Genomic DNA, 24749 nt, shown 5'->3' with positions numbered 1-24749 from the left:
ATAGGACCATTTGTGTTTTCTCCAAAGAGATTTTATTTATTTTTTAAATTTTTATTTATTTATTTATTTTACTTTACAATATTGTATTGGTTTTGCCATACATCAACATGCATCCGCCTCGGGTGTACACGTGTTCCCCATCCTGAACCCCCCTCCCACCTCCCTCCCCATACCATCCCTCTGGGTCATCCCAGTGCACCAAGAGATTTTATTTTAAAGTCCCTGATATCAAAGGAAGAGCAGTAGAGGTGCTAGTGGCATTGGTTTCTTTTTCTCCCTTTATTGTAATATTTCATACTCAGTTTTCTGTGTCTTTTTTTAATAAGAAAATATGTTCAGAAGGTAGACTGTGTAGAATTAATTCAGATGTCTATAAAGCTAGATTATTTTTTTGAAATACGGTATGTGGATTGGAATTAGAAAGTAACCCAGAAGCCTGCATGTGTGCATGCTCAGTCGTGTCAGACTCTTTGCAACCCTATGGACTGTATAGCCCACCAGGCTCCTTTGTCCATGGGATTATCCCTGCAAGAATACTGGAGTAGGTTGCCATTTCCTCCTGCAGGGGATCTTCCTGACCCAGGTATCAAATCTGCATCTCCTGTGTCTCCTACATTGGCAGGTGGATTCTTTACCACTGGAACCACCTAATTCAGATGTCTTGTAAAGTTAGGTTATTTCTTTTATTTTTTTTTTTAATTTTATTTTATTTTTAAACTTTACATAACTGTATTAGTTTTGCCAAATATCAAAATGAATCCGCCACAGGTATATATGTGTTCCCCATCCTGAACCCTCCTCCCTCCTCCCTCCCCATTCCATCCCTCTGGGTCGTCCCAGTGCACCAGCCCCAAGCATCCAGTATCGTGCATCGAACCTGGACTGGCAACTCATTTCATACATGATATTTTACATGTTTTAATGCCATTCTCCCAAGATACGGTATATGGCTTGAAATTGGAAAGTAAGTCAGAAGTCTGAAACTACAATTTTTAAACATTCAGGACAGTCATTTTTTAAAAGCAGTTGCCCAACCCTCTAGCTTGTGTTTGCTAATCTTGTTGATAGGACTACAAATTTAGGAAAATAATTTGAAGATCATTACTCTGAGGGATACAAATGTTTTAGATCAAAGTGGGGAGGTTGCTCTATGTTGTTGTTTTTCAGTCGCTAAGTCATATCTGACTCTTTGCAAGCATGCCAGGCTCTTCTGTCTTCCACTGTCTCCCAGAGTTTGCTCAAATTCATGTCCATTGAATCAGTAATGCTGTCCAACCATCTCATTTTCTGCCACCCGCTTCTCCTGTTGCCTTCAGTCTTTCCCAGCATCAGGGTCTTTTTCAATGAGTTGGCTCTTCACATCAGGTAGCCAAAGTATTGAAACTTCATGTTCAGCATCAGTCCTTCCAATGAATATTCAGGGTTTATTTCCTTTAGGATTGACTTGATTTGATCCCCTTGCAGTCCAAAGGACTCTCAAGAGTCTTCTCCAATACCATAGTTCAAAAGCATCATCCTGTGTGTATTTCTGTGTGTGTCTGTATGTATATTTAATTCTGAATTGTTGATGAATAATTTCTATATGGTAAAATTCACTCCTTTTAGCATAAATGTCTATGAATTTTGACAGATCCTTACAGTCATGTAACCAGCACCGCAGTCAAATTATAGAAGAATTCTCTCTCGCTCCAGAATTCTGTTGTTCCCTTTTGTAGTTGAAATTGTATTCTACCTTCTGTCCCTGGCATCTACTGATCTATTTTCTATTCTGTTTCTTTTCTGTTCCAAAATGTCATATAACTAGAATCATGCAATAGGTAGCCTTTAAGTCTTTTTTTTTTCATTTAGCATGATATATTTGAGATTCGTCAGTGCTGCTTTGTGTATTGGTAGTTCATTTTTGAGTAGTATTCCTTAGTATGTTTGTGTCAATGTTGTTGTTGTCTTTAAATGCATTCACCAGTTGGAAGATGTTAATATTTCCATTTTGGGGGCTATTATGAATGAAGCTGTTAAAAGCATTTTTCCTGAGTTTCTGTGTGTGAGTTTTTATTTCTCTTGGGTAAATACCTAGGAGTGGAATTGCTGGGTCATGTGTAAGTGCATTTTAACTTTATGTAAGAGGCTACCCAAATGTTTTCCAGAGTACTTGAACTATTTTTTATTTCCACCAGCAGTGCTTGAGGGTTACAGCTCTAACCCTTGCTGGCACATGCTGTTGTCAGGTGTTTTTACTTTAGCTGTTTTGATAGATCTGTAGTGTCATCTCATATAGTTTCAGTTTGCATTTCTGTAATGATTAATGATGGTGAGCATTTTTTTATGTGCTTATTTCCTATTCATGTATGTGCTTTGGTGAAGTATCTACTCAGATTTCTTGCTTATTTATAAATTGAGTTATTTGTTTTCTTATTGAATTCTTTTTAAAAACTGGGGTTTCTTATATAACAAAATGTATTATATATATATATATGCGTAGATATAAAATAAAAATATAGTAGCATAAACCAATAAACATTTACTTGCTTCTGATTATTCTATTTCAGTTGGCCTCAGCTGGACTGTTTTTCTAATTATATCTGGGGTCACTGATGTGGTTGTAGCCATCTGGTGGCTTCATTGTGATTGGGCAGTCTGATGACCTCACACATGCTCCGTGATTAAGGGACCCTCAGCTGGTTCCCCTGTGTCTGGCTTCTCTAGAAGGATAGCCCTGGTTTCTTACCTTGCAGCGTTCTAAGCAGGCAAAAGTAGAAACTGCAAATCCTCTTGAGGCCAAGCATGAAAAGTTACACAGTATCACTTCTGCCGCATTCTGCTAATCTTTGCAAGTCAAAGGGACTTTCCACATGTAGGGAATGGAAGTAGGAACTGCAAAGAATTTGTAGCCATTTTGACCCACAGTTCTCATCTCTAGATGTAATGTTGAATAGATTAGGTCACATTGTAGTGGTCTTGAACAGCCAGAGTTTAGTGTAGGCTTGGTTGATAGATAATAAGAAATCATAATTGGTTTTTCAGCAGAGGAGTGACACTGTGAAAATGGTTGAGGACGATTTAGATTTTCAGGTAGATTTGGCCATGTACTTGACTAGAGTGAAATGAACTGGAAAGTACAGTATTAATCTAGACATGAGGTGTTGCTGACCTTAATTAATGATTAAATTGCATGGCTTTGGTACCAAGGTACATCTGCTTATTTTCCCATGTTTCCTTCATGCTTTTATCTGGCTTTCCCCAATCATCCTTTTCTTACTTGTTGATTGCCAGCATCTTGAGTATACATGTAATATCTTTCTTTAAAAGCTTATAAGTCATCGCTTTTTAGCATGCCACCCTACAGGAATGCCTTTTCAAATTTCATATTTGTTTTGTCTCAACTTTTACTAATGTGTAGTTGCTATCAGTTCACAGAATCTTTGCTTCTTATTCTTAGGATTTGAACCTGCCATTCTGCCTCTCAGAGTAGAAATTAGCAGAAAACACCTGGAAAATTACTGAAACTTGTTCTGAAACCCTGTGAGCAGTGAACCTCATTGACAGATGTCAGAACTGGACAGAACTTGTAAAATTTAAGGAGTGCTTAATTGAAAGCTTTCCTCTTAATTCCTTATTCTACTTCCATTTATTTTGGGGGGCATAATTTTAAAAAATTCAGTGTGAATTTGTAGCCTTTTTTTTGGTCTAGGAAAGAAAATATTTCTTCTGGAATTTAGATATTAGCTATAAGCTAAATTTTACAGACCATGAAGGTATAATTAACTTAGATTATGTGTATTTCTGAGCTACATACTAGTCTCCTCAGTTGGATTAGAGCCAAATCATGAATCTTCCAGTGGAAAAATTTGTCTGATACAACAAAAGTATGAAAAACTGCCATGGGTAGGAAGGAAACTGATGCGGTTTTTCATAGGTCATATCTTACTTCAGTTTGTGAAACTGGTATTAGAAATTGCAGATGCCTTTGTTCCTGTTGGTTGTTTAGAGGATTTGCTGTAGGCAACCTTCTCCATAAATGCTTGTCTCATTTGTAAAGAGTGTACTTGTGTTGAGACGCTCAGTCGTGTACGACTCTTTGTGACCCCATAGACTGTAGCATGCCAGGCTTCCCTGTCCGTCAGCCATCTCCCAGAGTTTGCTCAAACTCATGTTCATTGAGTTGGTGATGCCATGCAACCACTCATCCTCCGTCATCCCCTTCTCCTCCCGCCTTCAGTCTTTCCCAGCATCAGAGTCTTTTTCAATAAGTCAGCTGTATGCATCAGGTAGCCAAAGTATTGGAGCTTCAGCCTTAGCATCAGTCTCTTCCAATGAATAAAGGGTTGATTTCCTTTAGGATTGACTGGTTTGATCTCCTTGCTGTCCAGGGGACTCTCAAGAGTCTTCTCCAGCGCCACAGTTCCAAAGCATGAATTTTTTAGTGCTCATCCTTCCTTATGGTCCAACTTTCACATCCATACATGACTACTGGAAAAACCATAGATTTGACCATATGGACCTTTGTCAGAAAAGTGATGTCTCGGCTTTAGAATCTGCTGTCTAGGTTTGTCATAGCTTTTCTGCCAAGGAGCAAGAGTCTTTTCATTAAAAGAGTATACTGATTCAATTCTTATAGCAAGTGAATAGATTGGAGTGTATAGAGCATCTAGCTATAACCTTCCCCCCACCTTTTTTTTTTACTTTTATTTTTGCAATCCTCCATCCATTATTCCTTATGCTATCAAGAATGTCTTACTTTTCCATATGGAAAATATTCCTTTCCTATGTTAGAATATCTTAGTGAGATTTTTAGTCAATATTCTTAGCCTTCTCAGTCTAACAATCAGATGGTTTCTCCCTGGAATTTGTATTAACCTTTTCATATATAGCTGTATTAAATTTGCTAGTGGAGTGTTTGGTATGTTAACAAGACATGCTTACCTGTAATATTTCCTTCTTACAGTGTCTTTAGGGTTTTAGTATTAAGGTTATATACTATGCTAAGTCACTTCAGTCGTGTCCGACTCTGTGCAACCCCATAGACGGCAGCCCACCAGGCTCCCCTGTCCCTGGGATTCTCCAGGCAAGAACACTGGAGTGGATTGCTAATTCCTCCTCCAATGTATGAAAGTGAAAAGTGAAAGTGAAGTCGCTCAGTCATGTCCGACTCTTAGAGCCCATGGACTGCAGCCTGCAGCCCACCAGGCTCCTCCATCCATGGGATTTTCCAGGCAAGAGTACTGGAGTGGGGTGCCATTGCCTTAAATTTTATTCTCAGAAAGTGTTTGTATAAAATTGGAATCCATTCTATTTTATATCTTTGTTAGAATTTCACCAGTGAAGCTGTGTGGGCCTAAAGTCTTTATTTTGGGTGAGCGGGGGGAGGAACATAGGTTGGTTTTTGTAGAGACATGAGACATGTGGGAAGACTTCAGATTCTACATTTGTTTTTTTTAATAGAAATTGGACCATGCATATTTTCTATTTTTTTATGTCAGTTTTGGTAAAATGTATTTTTTAAGAAATGTGTCCATTTTATCAAGATTTTCAAATATATTAGCATAAAGCTGTTCATAATTCCTTTTTACTTTTCACCTATAATATCTGTAGTACTGTTTCCTTTTTTATTCTTGATTTGTTTATATTTTCCACTTTTATCTTACAAACAGTTTATTGATTTTATTTATTTTTTTGAAGAATTTCTCCTGTTCCCCCCCCCATTGTATGTTTGTATTTTATTGATTTCTATTCTTAGTTTGTTAATTTCTTTCTTGTAGTATCTTTGGAGGGTTTTTTTTTCTTTCTGTTTAAAGCTTTTTCAGAAAGAATTTTATATTATTCATTTTAAGCCTTGCTTTTTTCCTAACATATGCCTGGAGAGCTAAAATTTCGCACAGCTGTAGAGAGCACAGTTGCATCTTGCCAATTCTGTCAGTGACTTATTTTAATTGATATTTCAGTCAAAAATAGTTTGAAATTTCTTTTGTGATTTTTCTTTTTAACTTGCTAGGTATTTAGGACTGTATTTTAACCCAGTGTCTGTTATAAAGTGCACATTATGTTATTATAATTTTGATATAAATTAATCATATTCCTCTATAATTGACTACATATTTATTCTTTCTAATGTTGTTTATTCCTTCCTGCAGTTTATTTCTTCCATGCTGATCATTTCCCCTCAGTCTGGAGAATATCCTTTAGTATTTTTGGTAGTGCAAATTTGATGACAATAAATGTTTTTTGATTTTCTTTTTCTGAAAACTTTTAAAACATATGCATTGTTGAGATAATGTTTGGTTGTATACAATTTAATTTGGCACATTAGAATTTAATTTTTTTAGCACTTTAAACATGTCATTCTATTGTTTTCTAACTTACATAGTTTTTGTTGAAAAGTCAGCAATTTTACTTGAAGTTTATCTTTTTCTTTGGCTACTTTTGCATTTTAATTTTTGTCTTGGTGTTATACAAGTTGACCGTGACACCCAGATATAACTTTGTTTTTATCTAGTTTGAAATTCACTGAGCTCAATTCTGAGATTTGATATCGTAGGTTTTAGAAAATCCTCAGCTATTACCTCTTTAAATACTGCTTCTGGACTATTCTTTCTCTTTTCTCTTGAAACTCCACTTACACATATTAGTACATTTCCTTTTATGGTGTCTCACATGCCTTTTATGTGTCTTTCACAATCTAATTTGTTTTTGTACTTCATTTTATGTGTTCTGTTTTGAACTGTCTTCCAATTTATTTAATCTGTCTTCTGCACTCATTCTGATGTTAAGCACACCCAATTAGTAATTTTTTATATATTTTGATTCCAAAATATTTAGTTCATTCTTTTTTATGATTTCAAAATTTTTTGTAAATTTTCTATTTTTCATCAATATTGTTCATGTTTTTTAAATAATTTCTTTAAGTCATTATTCTAATATAGCTATTATATTGTCTACTAATACCTGGATGATATCTGGATCATTTTTTGTTCATCTTTTCCTATTGATTATTGGTCAGATTTTTTTCCTCTTTACATGTCCAGGAATTTTTTTTTTTTTCTCTTTTTTAAGAATACTAGGGTGGGTTGCCATTTCCCACTTCAGGGGATCTTTATTTTTGTTAGATAGTATGACAAAATATTTTGAAAATATGTTGTCTAAAAGTAGTTTGGAAATTATGGAAACTTCCCTCTGATATGGATATATTATTTCTGGGACTGTTATGTCATCTGGTGTAATTAGGGATTGAGCTGGGTCATGGCTAAATTATGGTTTTAGTAATACTTAGCCCACTTCTTTTTCTTGCTTGTTATTTAGGTGTAAATCTTCCATGCTTTTTATTTTTTATTTATTTATTTTTTTTTTAAAGAAATTTGTGCCTTTATTAGAATGGTGTTAGGCTTTAAATATACCAATTTGGGTAATCAAATTATTCATTTTTTAATAAGAAATGACACTACAGAACTGCAATACTGGTCCAACAGTCTTGTCTTTACTTTTCCTTTAAAGCGAGAAAACAGAACGCGAGTAATCAGAAAGCACTAGCAGGCATCAGTTAATCCAAGACACTAGCTTCTTAGTTCCAAAAGCACTTGCAAAGAAAACCATTGGGGGGCACAGGAGGGTGGAAGCACTTCATAATAACTGGAATCCCATGAGTGTGTGTGTACGCCAAGTCTCACAGGCTATTTTTTGTATTTATCCTTTACTTGGTCACTTTTTTATTTTTACCCTCAAATACTAGTTTTTCTTTGACTTTTTTTCCTCAAAGTATAAAAAGTATGAATATAAACAAGCTCTTGCATTGCACACACTTCAAAGTGTACAATTCAAGCATTATAGAGTTATCTACATATTGATAAATCCCATCAAATCTTGGATAATTCAATAATATACAAAATACCAGGGCACAGAAAGAACTAAAACCCACTTCTTTTTTGATACACGTAAGATTCAAATATTCAATCTAAAGAAAAACACTTAAATCATTTTGGCTCTCCTCTACATTCGCATGTTGATATACTTATTAAAATATTCCTGTATAATTAATGTTTGGTCTTATTATTTCAAGTCAGGTTCAAAACCAGCCATCCAGACAAAACAGGTAATCAGAAAGACTATTTCTTCCCCACCTCCCTAACCCCAATAACTATGAAGCCAATTTTATGACATGACTCCAAACACTGGATTGTGACGACAAATGCTAGGTCCAGTTTCTTCATAATCCTTTTTGGTGTGGCATACTTGGTAGAACTCAGGTGTGGAAGCCAGCATAGATCCTCCAAACCAAACTGCGTATCGTTGCATGTGATGTGTAATGACTTTTACATCAATAGGTTTTGGCTTCAATCTACCACCACTCAATTCCTCACTTAATTTCAGCCTGGCATCTACAGTTCTCTTCAAATCTCTTTGCAAACGACGTCCAAAGTCCCTGAACATGGTTGAACCTCCAGAGAGGACAATATCCTTTAGAAAGGACGTCTGACATCGATAGGACAATTCTGAATTACTTCATCTACAACTTCTGAGATAGGCTGGGTAAAGTCTGGGTTAGCAAACTTTGGATGAAAAAAAATTTCAGGTCCCAAGAATCTCTCATATCCAACATCAATGGAAAACTCTTTCTTTGAGATAGCATTGATTCCAGTATACTGTTTAATCCACTTTGATCCATCTGTATCATACTTGTTAAATTCTTTTACTAAGTCTGGGCAGACATAACTATAGCGCTCCTTCACTGCCTTAGCAGTTTCCAAGGATTGCTCTGGAGGAATTCCTACTTCTCGGTCTCTCAACAATTGCTGAATAAAATATGTTATATCTCGTCCTGCGATGGGAATGTGTTTAATACAGCTGCCAATCACATACCCTTCAGCCACAGGGATGACACGAGTGACACCATCTCCACTGTCTATTACCGTACCGGTCAACGTCCGTTCTCCTGCTTGTCTGGAGGTCCAAGATGCAGCTAAGGCAAGAACGGCCTGTACAGCAATGTACAAGCCAGGAACATTGAAAGACTCAAACATTATTTCAGCAGTATATTCCCTGTTTTCTGGAGTATTCAGTGGAGGTTCAGTCAAAAGAAAATAATGATCTTCAGGTTCCGCCCTTAAATATTTAAAGATGACTTGCTCCATAAACCTTTCCATCAAGTCCCAGTCTTCAACTATACCATGGTGGATTGGCCACTTTGTTGCATATGTAGGTTTTTCTATTGCTTCATCACCAATGAAGAAGTCTAGGTCGTCAACACCTTTCATCACCCTCCTTTGAGCTTGATCTCCTACTTTTGCTGACTCCTTAATAGCAATACAGGAAGGGATGATAAACTGTGGTTCCGTATTTCCAGCATATCCTAATTTTGTATACCCCGTGCCACAGTCCACCACACAGGCCGGCAGCTGTCCCGCCATCTTCCTCCTCGCCTGCTGCTGCTGCTGCTGCTGCCGTCTGCTCTGTGCCGGTTGGGGCCAGGGATGGGCGGCGGGAGGTAGAAGCTATCTGATCATCCACGGCTGGGCCACCCTCTCCATCTGGGGGCGGAGCCGGGAAGCCAAAGCAGTAGCGAGAGAGAAGCAGGCTCGGTCAGCGGCTACCACTTCCGCAACCAGGGCAGGCAGGCAGTCCCCGCCCTGCCCCGCCGCGGCCTCCTCCTCCCCTCCCCTCCTCCTCACTTCTGCCCCCACTCTACAACTTCTTCCCCTCACACCGCCTTTTCTTCCATGCTTTTTAATTGAGGACTTGATGGATTTCTTTCAGGACTTAAATATTGTGGGAAATTTATTCGGCCTTTTAGATGTGTTCAGTCTTGCTCATTGGCGTCTTAAACCGTGGATCATATAAATATAGCAAACACTGAAAAAAAATAACTATGACTTTAAGGTAGGTCTCAAATAGAACTTTGTCTTGTAATATCCAGGACTGAAAAATTTTAGCCTGTCTTAAAATTTCTCTCTAGCATCCCATGACCATTGGTCATAGCAAACACTCTCTTCCAACAACACTAGAGGTGATTTTACACATGGACATCACCAGAAGCTCAGTACCAAAATCAGATTGATTATATTCTTTGCAGTCGAAGCTGAAGAAGCTCTTTCCAGTCAGCAGTCAGCAAAAACAAGACCTGGAACTGACTGTGGCTCAGATCATCAGCTCCTTATTGCAAAATTCAGGCTCAAATTGAGGAAAGTAGGGAAAACCACTAATCTATTCAGCTCTAACCTAAATCAAACCCCTAGTGATTATACAGTAGAAGTAACGAATGGATTCAAGGGACTAGATTTGATAGAGTGCCTGAAAAACTATGGATGGAGGTTCATAACACTGTACAGAAAGTAGTGACCAAAACGATCTCCAAGGACAAGAAATGCAAGAAGACAAAGTGGTTGTCTTAGTAGGTCTTACAAATGGCTGAGAAAGAAGAGACGTGAAAGGCAAAGGAGAAAGGGAAAGATATTCCCAACTGAATGCAGAGTCACAGAGAATAGCAAGGAGAGATAAGAAAGCCTTCTTAAGTGAATAATACAAAGAAATAGAGGAAAGCAATAGAATGGGGAAGACTAGAGATCTCTTCAAGAAAATTGGAGATACCAAGGGAATATTTCATGGAAAGATGGGCACAAAAAAGGACAGAAACAGCAAGGACCTGACAAAAGCAGACGAGATTAAGAAGAGGTGGCAAGAATACACAGAACTATACAAAAAAGATCTCAAATGACCCAGATAACAATGATGGTGTGATCACTCATCTAAGCCAGACATCCTGTGATATGCAGTCAAGTGGGCCTTAGGAAGCATTACTACGAACAAAACTAGTGGAGATGATGGAATTCCAGTTGAGCTATTTCAAATCCTAAAAGATGATACTGTGAAAGTGCTGCACTCAATATGCCAGCAAATTTGGAAAACTCAGCAGTGGCCACAGGACTGGAAAAGGTCAGTTTTCATTCCAATCCCAAAGAAAGACAATGCCGAAGAATGTTCAAATTATCATACAGTTGCACTCATTTCACATGCCAGCAAGATTATCCTCAAAATCCTTCAAGTTAGGCTTCAATGGTATGTGAACTGAGAACTTCCAGATGTATAAGCTGAGTTTAGAAAAGGCAGAAGAACCAGGGATCAAATTGCCAGCATCCACTGGATCATAAAAAAAAACCAAGGGAATTCCAAAAGAAAATCGACTTCTGCTTCAGTGACTATGCTAAAGCCTTTGATTGTGTGGATCACAACGAACTGTGGAATATTCCTAATGAGGTGGCATTGCCAGACCACCTTACCTGGCTCCTGAGAATCCTGTATGCAAGACAAGAAGCAATAGTTAGAACTGGACATGAAACAATGGACTGGTTCAAAATTGGGAAAGGAGTACGTCAAGACTGTATATTGTCACCCTGCTTATTTAACATATATGAAGAGTACATCATGTGAAATGCTGGGCTGGATGAATCACAAGCTGGAATCAAGATTGCCAGGAGAAATATCAACAATCTCAGACATGTAGATGATACCACTTTAATGGCAGAAAGTGAAGGGGAACTGAAGAGCCTCTTGATAAAGGTGAAAGAGGAGAGTGAAAAAGCTAACTTAAAACTCAGCATTCACAAAACTAAGGTCATGGCATCCAGTTCTATCACTTCATGGCAAATGGGGAAAATGTGGAAACAGTGTCAGATTTCATTTTCTTGGACTTCAAAATCAATATGGACAGTGACTGCAGCCATGAATTAAAAGACTCTTGCTCCTTGGAAGAATACCTATGACAACCTAGACAGTGTATTAAAAAGTAGAGACATTACTTTGCTGACAAAGGTCCATATAATCTTAAGTTACGATTTTTCCAGTAGTCATGTATATGTGAGAGTTGGACTGTATAAAGGAGACTGAGCACTAAAGAATTGATGCTTTTGAACTGTGATGCTGGAGAAGACTCTTGAGAGTCCCTTGGACTGCAAGGAGATCAAACCAGTCCATCCTAAATGAAATCAACCCTGAACATTCATTGGAAAGACATGCTGAAGCTGAAACTCCTGTACTTTAGCTACCTGATTCAAAGAGCTGACTCATTTGAAAAGACCCTGATGCTGGGAAAGATTGAGGGCAAGAGAAGAAGAGGGCAACAGATGGTGAGATGGTTGGATGGCATCTCTCACTCAATGAACATGAGTTTGAGTAACCTTGGGAGGTAGAGATGACAGGGAAGCCTGGTGTGCTGCAGTTTGTGGGGTCGCAAAGAGTCAGACAAGACTTAGTTACTGAACAACAACAAGCATCTCTTCAAATTAAGCTACTGTACCATGGACAAAACTGGCTATAAATTTGTTGTTCCTATGGTTCCCAAATTTTCAAAATCTTTTGTAGAATCCAAACCTGTACCTCACGTCATAGCTAGAATCAGTAAGTGCCCCCTAGGTAAAAACATGGGCTAGTTATACAATGCTGTTCTCTGGACTGTTAGTTAATTTAATACTGCATTTAAAAATACCTCTCTAATGGCTTTAAATGGGTTATTTTTAAAGTTACTTGTTTTCAAATTATTTTTATTGTTATTATTACAACAGGGTTTCCCTGGTTGCTCAGACAGTAAAGAATCTGCCTGCAGTGCAGACCTGGGTTTGATCCTTGGGTTGGAAGATCTCCTGGAAAAGGGAATGGCTACACACTCCAGTATTCTTGCCTGGAGAATTCCATGGATGGAGTCGTCTGTCGAGCCGACAGTCCATGAGTAGAGCAGGGTTTGCCATGAACTATTATATTCTACCTGAAATGAAAACTACCTATATTGAAAATTGTTGGAATTCATTTATCTTAATACAGCTGCTATAAAGAGATTCCCATTAGTTCCTATATTTAGGTCCCTAGATCTGTTCTGTTTCTTGCCCATTTTAAGGTCTGGTTGTTCAGGTTTTCCTTTGATTTATTTTTAATTTTTTCTCCCATTGTACCCCTGTTGTGTGGTAAAGGAAAGTAGGAGTTTGGGCAGGTTGGAAGTTTTTTTTTTTTTTTTTTTTTTTACTAATATCAGTGATCTCTGATTCATTGACCAATATAGTGTATCTCTTAGGAGAAAGAGATCAAGGTGAAATCTAGATAGATTGATCTTGATGTGCTTTCTAAACCTATCCAGTGGAAGGTCGGAAAGTTAATCTAGAAGTCAGGAAAAAGTCAGGATGAGAAAGATACCTTTGGGAATCATCTGTATAGAAGTGATTGCCAGAAAATGTGTTGTACAAGGTAAAATTTGTGTGTTTATTTCAGGTAACCCACAGTCATCATAGGTTTGGAGAGAAGTTAGTGTGGGAATAGTTTTAAAGGAGATTTTAAAGCATATCTGAAAGAATTGCTTTCTATTAGTAGTTTGTCAATAAATAGCTCTTTAGCTAATGATAGTTGATAATTAAAAAAAAACAACATAATTTAAATACTTTCCTAGAATCAGAATACTTGTTTCTCTTTAATAGAAAGGAAAAAAAAATCATATTAAATATTTGGCATAACACATTAGATTTCATAAAATGTACATGTTACTCAGAGTGACTGTTTACCCTGAGAAAATCAGTTGACTTTTTTTGGCCTAGAATACAAAAGTAGAGAAGGTTGATTGGGATAGATGATCATATTCAATAAATTTGTAAGTCTTTACAGAGACAAAATAATTACATAATATACTAGATCATGAAGGAGTATAGAATAGGTTTTGTTCCTTAGGATTTGGCTTTCATAACTGAATTATATGAATTTTTTAAAGATGAGCTGCTTTTATATGTCGGAATTATATTTGCCCACCATGAGCTTTATTTAAAATACATAAATTTTAATTATTCATTATAACTACTCAGAAGGGCCTTTAGGGAAGACTGCACCATTCTTTGAGAAAGGTGTCACATGAATAAAGATATTAAAATCCTAACTATTCATTGGAAGGACTGATGCTGAAGCTGAAACTCCAGTACTTTGGCCACGTGATGCGAAGAAAGGCAGGGGGAGAAGGGGATGACAGAGGATGAGATGGTTGGATGGCATCAGTGACTTGATGGAGATGAGTTTGAGCAAGGTCTGGGAGTTGGTGATGGACAAGGAAGCCTGGCATGCTACACAGTCCATGGGGTCGCAAAGAGTTGGACACGACTGAGCAATTGAACTAAACAGAACTGACCGTGAGCTTTATTTAAAATACAGAAATTTTAATTATTCATTATAGCTACTCCAACCAGTCCATTCTAAAGGAGATCAGCCCTGGGATTTCTTTGGAAGGAATGATGCTAAAGCTGAAACTCCAGTACTTTGGCCACCTCATGCGAAGAGTTGACTCATTGGAAAAGACTCCGATGCTGGGAGGGATTGGGGGCAAGAGGAGAGGGGGACGACAGAGGATAAGATGGCTGGATGGCATCACTGACTCGATGGACATGAGTCTGAGTGAACTCCGGGAGTTAGTGATGGACAGGGAGGCCTGGCGTGCTGCGATTCTTGGGGTCACAAAGAGTCAGACACGACTGAGCGACTGATCTGATCTGATCTGATCTGATAACTACTCAGGCATTTAGGGAAGATTGGGCTGTTCTTTGAGAAAGATATCACATGAATAAAGGTATTAAAATCTTAAATAACCAAGATGAAGTTATTTAAACTTTGTGATTTAGTTTTGTCATATAGACAAAGTGAGTATGCATTAAATACTTTATGATGTTTGAATATTTGAATTTAGGGGCCTTGATTAAATGTTTTTTTTAATCTTTTATTCTTTATTCTTTTATGTTAGTATTAATGAACTGATAATGTATTAATTTTACAGTATTAATATTACTGATAATTAAAGGTAAATAATAATAGGAAATATGGCCATAGTGATTCATCAGTTTCAGTGTTACTTCATTTATAGATGATGCATAATCTCCTATAAACAGTGTACAAGGAAAAAACTTTCCTGAGCCATTTCTCTCTCTTCTTTTAGGTGTACTGTTATTTCACTGGAAAGTTTTTTTTTAATGTTTTTGAGATGTCATGCTGCCATTTTATAATTCATTTAGGTAAAATCATGAAACAAAGTGGTTGTTTAGCTTGATCAGAATTCTAGACAAATCTGTCTGAAAGAGAATGAATGTAAAGAAGTCTTCAATGTATTAGTTAACTTATGAATTACAGTAGCTAGAAGGTGGTATAGTGTAAATTGGCACACTATGCTTATCTTGTTGCTGGTTCAAATAGCATAAATTTGATCTTAATACAGTCTTTTTGTTCTTTTAAAATGTATGCAAATGCGATTGCTTGGCAGAGATAATTGTACATCAGAAATGCATAAGAGAGTATAATGTTTGGAGAGAAGCTGGGGTGCACTTAATAAATATAGAATACTGTATCTTCATTAAAGACAAAAAGGACACTCAAAAGTCTAGTTTAATGTTAATTCTCATTTATATTCAATAACACTTCAAAAATATTATCTGTTACCAAATGATATGTACAGAAGCTAAAATGACTTAGTCGTTTTTCTGAGAGGCAGTGTCAGAAGTAAAAGCAGAACCTTCTGAGGATTTAGGAGTTTGTATCTAATTTTCAGTACACTCCTATTGGTCATTTTTTAATACCTTCTCATGTTCCTCTTCTGTTAAATATTATCTTCAGGACAATATGTTTTACTAGCCTACAGATAATGAAAACTATCCTATTTATTATTACTGTTACTTTTGATAGTTGTTAAATGTGATCAAAGATGTCCATATACCAGTATTAGAGAATTGTTACATCTTTTAGTTATATAAATGCACCTGTGTAAGCTTAAGTGATGGTGTTTAATGTTTATTGAACTTAACTGTAGTAATAGTTTATAATCTGTGTAAAGAAATACAGATGGCACATTTGATGCAGTTTGCTATGATCACAGTACTGCAGTGTTTAATGAGAGTCATAGAATCTGTGGGAAGAAACCACATGCTGTAAGTTTAAGTTCTAAATTTATTGGTCAACGATACATAAATTTTTTGGAAGTGGTATGACCGTATGGAGAGGAAATAGATGTGATGCATCTAAATGTAGCTCCCTTGGCCCTTTAGAGTTCCCGAAGGTCATAAACTGCTGGTGCTGTTGTCCACATTAGGTAATATCTTGCCATATCTGGCTTCATTTCTTGTTATGCTATAATAATGCTTATATTTGGGCCCAGTGTCACCTTTTTGGGAAGACTGTACACAAACTATGTGTTTTTCCGTTTAAGGAGATGTGTACAAACTGAGATTTATTAGTTTTTGAGCCAAACCTAGCATCAGTCCTTATTCTGATCCTTGAGAAGAATACAAAAGTCATTTCACTGTATCTCAATCATCAGTGTACTTCCTAGTATTATGAATAGTACATTTCTCCACATACTGATAGTGGTATGTACTGTGCCTGTGCATGCGTGCACACCCACACACACACACACACACACACACACACACATGCATGCATAGAAGTTTGTTGTAAACCAGCCAAGTCATTATTATTTGATTTTTTTTTTCTTTAGCACTATTGGTACCTTTCAAAAAGCAGAGGTCAGTGAGGAAGATAAAACTCTCCACCATAATTTTGCTCTCTTTAATATGTTACAGTGTTGGCAAGACTCAGATCGAATCCTGCCACACACAAATGTTTGTAAGTGGATAAAAAAACAGTCACAATCCGTTCTGTAACTTTGTCAGAGGGCATGCTCTTAGTCTTCTTTAGTTGTTTTTATAGTGTCTTTTGTGAAGGGCTCTCTTGCAGTTGTGATAGTCGTTCTGATAACATGTTTTGGTGTACTTTCTGTTCAGGTGTTAGAGAATGTCCGAATGAGCCCCTGAATGACATATGGTTTTGAAACCTAGGCCTAACATGTAATTCCAAAGGTTGTGATCTACTAGAGTTACTATGTTTGTACATATTGTTCACAAAATTGTTCGCAAAATTCTTCTACGTTTCCAGGTTCCCGTTTTCATACATATTGAATTAATTTTACCAGTAAAATAGTATTTGTAGTATCTACCTAGCTAGTAACAAACTACCTTTGATTGTAAATGCATGACATGACATGGATGTATGCTCAGTCATGTCCAACTCTGCAGCCCCATGGACTGTATAGCTACTTTGTCCATGGGATTTTCCAGGCAAGAATATTGGACTGGGTTGCCATTTCCTTCTCCACGGGATCTTCCCAACCCAGGAATCAGACCTGCGTCTCCTGTGTTGACAGGCAGATTCATTACCACTGCACCACCTGGGAAACGCTTGATTAGAAATAGAGCTGGCTAAAGAACTTAATATCAATCACTGCCCTGGTAGTATGAACTTTTCCCCAGCTTTACTGACATACAGTTGACACATATCATTGTGTAAATTTAAGATGTGCAGCGAGATGAGTTTTGGGGGGATGGGAAAGGCCGCATTGGGTCTTAGTTGTTGTACATGGATCTTTGTTGTGGCACACAGGCTTTTCCCTAGTTGTGGTGTGTGGGCTCAGTAGCTCTGTGCAGGCTTAATTGTCCCACGGCATGTGGGATCTTAGTTTCCTGACCAGTGATTGAACCCACCTCCTCCGCATTGGAAGGTGAATTTTTAACCACTGGACCACCAGGGAAGTCCCCAACGTGATGATTTGGTATATGTATATATTGTGAAAATTTTACCATAATTAGGTTAGTTACACATTCATCACCTCACAACATAGTTATCTTTTGTGTCTGTGTGTGTATTTAAGATTTTCAAAATCTACTCTATTAGCTTTCAGGTATATATATATAATACAGTATTCTTAATCACAGCCATCATATTGTGCATTAGATCCCCATAACTTATTCATCTTATAACTTGAAGTTTGTTCTCTTGGATCACCTTTATCCATTACCTCACCCTCACTCCCCTATCCCTGATCCTGGAAACCACCAATATACTGTTTGTACTATGAGTTCAACTTTTTTAGAGTCTATACATAAGTGAGGTCATACAATATTTGTCTTTTTCTCTCTGATCTATTTGATCCTGGAGCCATGCTTTCAAGGCTCATCTGTGTTGTCACAAATGGTAGAATTTCCATATTTTATCATGGCTGAATAATATTTGATTGTATGTATATACATCACATATTCTTTATTCATTCATCTGTTGACAGACACTTAGGTTGGTTCCATGTCTTGGGTATTGTGAACAATGCTGTGGTGAACACGGGAATTCACATATCTCTTGGAGATATTGATTTCATGTTTTTGAGATGATAATTAGTGATGTTGAGCACTTTTTCATGTACTTGTCAATTTTTATGTGTTTTGAAAAAAGTCTGTTGAGTTTCTCTACCCATTTTTATTTATTTATTTTCAATCTTGATTTTTTTTAATTTATTTTTTTAACACCAAAAGCATTTTGTATTGGGGTATAGCCGATTAACACTGTGTGGTAGTTTCAGGTGAACAGGTGTACATATACATGTATCCATCCTCTCCCAAATCCCCCTCCCATCCAGGCTGGCATATAACATTGAGCAGAGTTCCATGTGCCTCTGCCCATTTTCAAATCAGATTTTTTTGATTTTTGTTATCGAGTTCATGAGTTTGTTATCTATTTTTGACTATTAACCCACTGTATATGGCTTTCCAGTTTTCTAACACTATTTATTGAAGAAATTACCCTCTCCTCATTGAGTATTCTTGGCTCTCTTGTTAAATGTTAATTGGCTGCATATTCACGGGTTTATTTCTGGGCTCTTGATTCTTTTCCATTGATCTATGTGTTTGTTTTTATGCAAATACATGCTGTTGGATAACTATAGCTTTGTAACATAGTTTGAAATCATGGAATGTGATGCCTCCCACTTTGTTTTTCTTGCTTAGGGTAGCTTTGGCTGTTTAGGATATCTTGTGGGTCCATACAACTTTTCAGATTGTTTTTGCCACTTCTGTGGAAAATATCACTGACATTTTAATGGGTATTGCATCAAATCTTTAGATGTAATGTCCTTTCCATTTCTTCACTTTGAGCCTGTGTGTGTCCCTAAAACTGAAATGAGTCTCTTGTAGGCAGCATATATAGGTATACCTTAAGAATCTCAGGTTCGATTCTAGACCACCACAAGAAAGCAAATAATGCAGTAAAGCAATCACCCAGTTATAAAGTTTATACTACATGGTAGTCCATTAAGTATACAATAGCATTATATCTAAAAAATATGTATATACCTTAATTTTAAAGTACTTTATTTCTAAAAACTCCTAACCATCATCAGAGCCTTCAGCAAATTGTAATCTTTTTGCCGGTAGAAAGTCTTCCCTCAGTATTGATGGTTGCTGACTGATCAGGGTGGTGGCTGCTGAAGGTTGAGGTGACTGTGACAGTTTCTTAAGATAAGTCAATAATGAAGTTTGCAGCATCTTCACCAGAAGTAGATTCCGTCTCAGGAAACCACTCTCTTTACTCATTTATAAGAAGCAACTCCTCGTCCATTCAGGTTTTTCATGAGATTGCAGCAATTCAGTCACATCTTCAGGCTCCCCTTCTGATTGTAGTTCTCTTGCTATTTCTGCCACATCTGCAGGGACTTCTTCCATTGGAGTCTTGAACCCCTCAAAGTCATCCATGAAGATTTGAATCAGCTTTTTCCAGACTCCTGTTAATGTTGATATTTTGACCTCTTCCCATGGACAGAGGAACCTGGAGGGCTACAGTCCATGGGGTCGGTCGCAAGAGTCAGACACGACTTAGCAACTAAACCACCACCGCCGCCATGAATCATGAATGTTCTTAATGGCATCTAGAATGGTGAATCCTTTTCAGAAGGTTTTCAGTTGACTTTGCCCAGATCCCTCAGAGGAATCACTGTCTGTGGCATCTATAGCCCTACAAAATGTATTTCTTAAAGAGTAAAACTTTGTTAGCAGGCTTAAAAACAACTTGAATCTAGTCATTCTGTATCTTTTGATTGAAGAATTCAGTATATTTATGATTAGAACAGTCATTGATATGTAAGGATTTACTAATGCCATCTTAATATCTGTATGGGCCAAAATATTGGAGAAGAACAGATACTCCCAACACATTTTGTGAAGTCAGCATTACCCTGATATCAAAGCCAGATAAATGAAGCAAAGCAGAAAACTACTGACTGCTGTCTCTGATGAATGTGTAAAAATTCTCAACAACAACAAAGCATATCTTTAAGTATTTATCCCCTAATAAAGAGTGAGATATTTGCCTAATAAAGAGTGAAATCACTTTTCCTAGAGTGTAAGTTAGAGCATACACCAGTATACACAAACACATACACCACATGTACTATGTGCGAAGGTATTTTAAAGTATTTTACTGACCAAGTGGCATAGTTGTATAGAGACTGACTGTTATCAATAGTCCTGTGTAAATTATGGTTTTTATCTTGTTTCTGTTATGTTTCTAATAGCATTTGTATACATGGAACTTCTGTTTTAGATCAGATGTATGTTTGCCTGATCTACTCATCTAAAAGAAATAAAAAGTTTTGCAGAAATCATAAATTATATAAATGTTTTTTTTAATGACCACTTTAGTTCCACTAGAGTATAAAATTGTTACACCTGTAGTTTGTAAAGTGATTATTTGTAGTGAGGTAAGAAATCTTAAGTTACATGAATAATTCTTCAGTTCAGTTCAGTTGCTCAGTCGTGTCCGACTCTTTGCGACCCCATGAACCACAGCACGCCAGGCCTCCCTGTCCATCACCAACTCCCGGAGTCCACCCAAACCTACGTCCATTGAGTCGGTGATGCCATCCAACCCTCTCATCCTCTGACATCCCCTTCTCCTCCTGCCCTCCATCTTTCCCAGCATCAAGGTCTTTTCCAATGAGTCAGCTCTTCGCATCAGGTGGCCAAAGTATTGGAGTTTCAGCTTCAACATCAGTCCTTCCAATAAACACCCAGGACTGATCTCCTTTAGGATGGACTGGTTGGATCTCCTTGCAGTCCCTTGGACTCTCAAGACTCTCAAGAGTCTTCTCCAACACCACAGTTCAAAAGCATCAATTCTTCAGCACTCAGCTTTCTTTATAGTCCAACTCTCACATCCATACATGACCACTGGAAAAACGATAGCTTTGACTAGACAGACCTTTGTTAGCAAAGTAATGTCTCTGCTTTTTAGTATGCTGTCTAGGTTAGTCATGGAGAAGGCAATGGCAACCCACTCCAGTACTCTTGCCTGGAAAATCCCATGGATGGAGGAGCCTGGTAGGCTGCAGTCCATGGGGTCGCGAAAAGTCAGACACGACTGAGCGACTTCACTTTCACTTTTCACTTTCATGCATTGGAGAAGGAAATGGCAACCCACTCCAGTGTTCTTGCCTGGAGAATCCCAGGAACGGGGGAGCCTGGTGGGCTGCTGTCTGTGGGGTCGCACAGAGTTGGACACGACTGAAGTGACTTAGCAGCAGCAGCAGGTTGGTCATAACTTTCCTTCCAAGGAGTAAGCATCTTTTAATTTCATGGCTGCAACCACCATCAGCAGTGATTCTGGAGCCCAGAAAAGTAAAGTCAGCCATTCTTACTAGTCTAGTAAGTAAAAACAAGCAAGTAGTTGCTGAATTGAATTATGAGTTGTATTTATGTGCAAAGATAAAACAGACTTAATTTAATAGTATTTTAAGCTTCTATATTTAGAGAACCAAACAAACTAAAAAGTGCATTTTGCTTTGAAGGTTCAAACCTCAAGAGAATGAAGTTTCTGTATATATTAAATGTATCTATGCATGTCTAAATGTCCATACATTCATACTCTTCTCCCCTGCCCTGAGTTACTAGACACTGTATTAAAAACATTAATAGACTGTTTTATATTAACCCTTTCCTTCCTTTGTAACTCCCTTAAAAAAGGGACTGTTTCATTCATCTCTGTATATTCTGCAATATTGAACATAGCACCTCCTTCACAGTAACTTTGAATATGTTTTTAGGAAAGCATTTATTCAGAGTCTAACACCAAAATATTCCAGAGAAATTCACTGTAAGGATTATTATGTTTTATTTTGTTTTGTTTTCACTAATTGTTCTACCTGTCCTTTATTTTTCTTTCATTGAATCCAAACTGCTTCAAGGCAAAATTCTTGAGACTAATTAGTTTGGGAAGCATCCTGACATTTTCTATGAATAATATTTGAATTTTAGGAAAAAAAATATGTATCTTTACATCAAAGTGTAAAAATTGACAAGAATTAATGGTAGCTATAGGAAGATGGGTGTTTAAAGTGTATACCATATAGGTGGCCATTTTGCCTCTCCTCTCTACTGAATTCTCCCTTTCTCCTTTCCACATATTCAGTCAGTAGGAAGGAGTAGGCCTGGAGTTGTTTCTTTGACTTTAACTGCTAAGATTATTAATGGTGTTTAGAAACTTTATAAGACTATGATCTGTACTTCCAGTTGATGACTGCTTTTGTTACTTTATAAATGAGAAACAGGATGGTTTACAGGTTATGTTTAATGTAAAAGAAAAATTAAAAATAATTTCATACTCTGTATTTTCTTTAACAGAGTAATTAAAATTTCTTCATTGGGGTATAGTTGATTTACACTGTTGTATTAGTTTCAGGAGTACAGCGAAGTGAATCTGTTTTACACACATACATTCATCCACTCTTTTTTAGATTCTTTTCGCACATAGGCCATTACAGAGTATTGAGTAGAGTTCCCTGTGTTATATAGTAGGTCCTTATTAATTATCTATTTTTATATAGTAGTGTGTATATGTCAGTTCCAATCTTCCAATTTATCCCTCTCCTTGTCTCCTTACACCCTGGTAACTATAAGTTTATTTTCTACATCTATAAGTCTGTTTCTGTTTTTGTAAGTAAGTTCATTTGTAGCCTTTATTTTTATAGATTCCACATTTATAAATGAGAAGTGGATGCTTTGCATGTTATGTTTGAAAGTGAAAGTGTTAGTTGCTCAGTTGTGTCTGACTCTTTGTGATCCCATGGACTGTAGCCCTCCAGACTCCTCTGACCATGGGATTTTCCAGGTGAGAATATTGGAGTGGGTTGCCATTTCCTTCTCCAGGGGATTTTTCCGACCCAGTGATCGAACCTGGGTCTCCTGCATTGCGGGCAGATTTTTTATCGTCTGAGCCACCAGGGATGCCTTCTAAATAATGGAGCTCCAGTCCAGAATACTGGAGTGGGTAGCCATTCCCTTCTCCAGCGGATCTTCCCAACCCAGGGATTGAACCCAGCAGTCCCACATTGCAGACGGATTCTTTACCAGCTGAGCCACCAGGGAAGCCCAAGAATACTGGAGTGGGTAGCCTGTTCCTTCTCACAGATCTTCCCGACACAGGAATCAAACCAGAGTAGATTTATAAATATATATAAATATTGATTCCACATTTATAAATGAGAAATGGATGCTGTGCATGTTTAGTGTTTAAGAAAAAACTTGAAAATAATTTCATACTCTAATTTTGTTCTTTAATAGAGCAGTTTTTTAAATATAAAATTTGGAAGGAGAAAAATGCTAGAATGGTTTATAACTAGACTTCTGTTTTCATGGAACACCCCAAAGTAGTGGCTTTCAGTGTGGTCATTTGAAAATAGCATCAACATTTCCTTAAAATTCTTACAACTCCAACATGTTTAAGCTCCATCCCAAAATTATTGTATCATGCACTGTGGAGATGTGGCTCAGTGTTCTTTATTTTAGCAAGCTCTTTAGGTGGATCTGATACATAGTAAAGTTTTCAACCACTGCCCTGAAGTATAAAAATTTGATATTTAAATTCCTGACAGAGAAACTTCATAACAGAAAAAGGAAGAAATACAACCAATGAGTGAGTCATCTTTGGGAATTTATCATGACAGTGTTAATCTCGCACATCTGGAAGAATTTACTAATGAAATAAAACATGTACATCTTGTTTCCTGTTACGTGTAGCACTTCATGTAATATGAGAGAAGTGATGCTCTGCTGCTGCTGCTAAGTCACTTCAGTCATGTCAGACCCTCAGTGACCCCATGGACTGCAGCCTTCCAGGCTCCTCTGTCCAGGCTCCTTCCAGGCAAGAGTACTGAAGTGGGGTGCCATTGCCTTCTCCGAAGTGATGCTCAGATCAGTTCAAAAGCATATATTGGGCAGTTACTATTTATTCACCTTAAGAGGACAGATTTTAAGACCTGTATTGACTCATTTATATAGCCAGAGCTGTTATATACTAGCACTGGCCTTGAAAGAAGAGTGTGAATTGATTGTTGTATATATTTGTGTCAAAAAATATAAACCAACATGTGCAAATTTTAGCTTACCCATTCCATCCTGGTTTTCCAGTTAAAACCTACTAAGATCTTTTTCTTTCCATAATTCATCCATATGTGAGTTGGTATGTTTTATTATTAATAGTAATAAATATATAGATACCAACTTTTTTACTTTTATGTTCTACCCATTTTTCCTTCCTTGAATGATGCCTTTATTTCCAAATCAGCAAAGATATATTTATTTTATGATTTCTTTGTTTTCTAATAGGACTTTTGCTTATTTACATAAAAATTATAGTTAAAGAAGCTGCCTGTGCTTTGACAGTTTTGACATTTTTATTTTCTCAGTCTTGGCTGACTACAGCTTATTTTGTGCATTACATCTGACTGAGACCATTAGAGTCTTGTTGCTGAAACTGTAAGTCATGGTGTTAAACTTCCCTTTGAGGTATAGAAAATAGAACCGTATACTTGAGTGCACTTTGCCTCAAAGGGGTGTAGCCTAAAAGGAGCATAAATGTTAATATGGTAAATATAACCAGCTTTTTCT

The 24749-nt window shown here is 37.2% G+C and overlaps 1 protein-coding gene and 1 pseudogene across 7 annotated transcripts in view; one reads left to right on the top strand and one right to left on the bottom strand.

The window, feature by feature from the left end:
* The window catches only part of FUT8 (fucosyltransferase 8), a 330583-nt gene that overhangs the window by 155052 nt on the left and 150782 nt on the right, over positions 1-24749 (top strand). The window lies entirely within an intron of this gene.
* LOC102405911 lies at positions 7447-9415 on the bottom strand (annotated as a pseudogene).

Source organism: Bubalus bubalis, chromosome 11 (assembly GCF_019923935.1).
Source record: "Bubalus bubalis isolate 160015118507 breed Murrah chromosome 11, NDDB_SH_1, whole genome shotgun sequence".
NCBI classification, from domain to species: Eukaryota; Metazoa; Chordata; class Mammalia; order Artiodactyla; family Bovidae; genus Bubalus; species Bubalus bubalis.
Note: the sequence above shows the minus strand (reverse complement) of the source record. Positions and strands in the feature narration are given on the sequence as shown.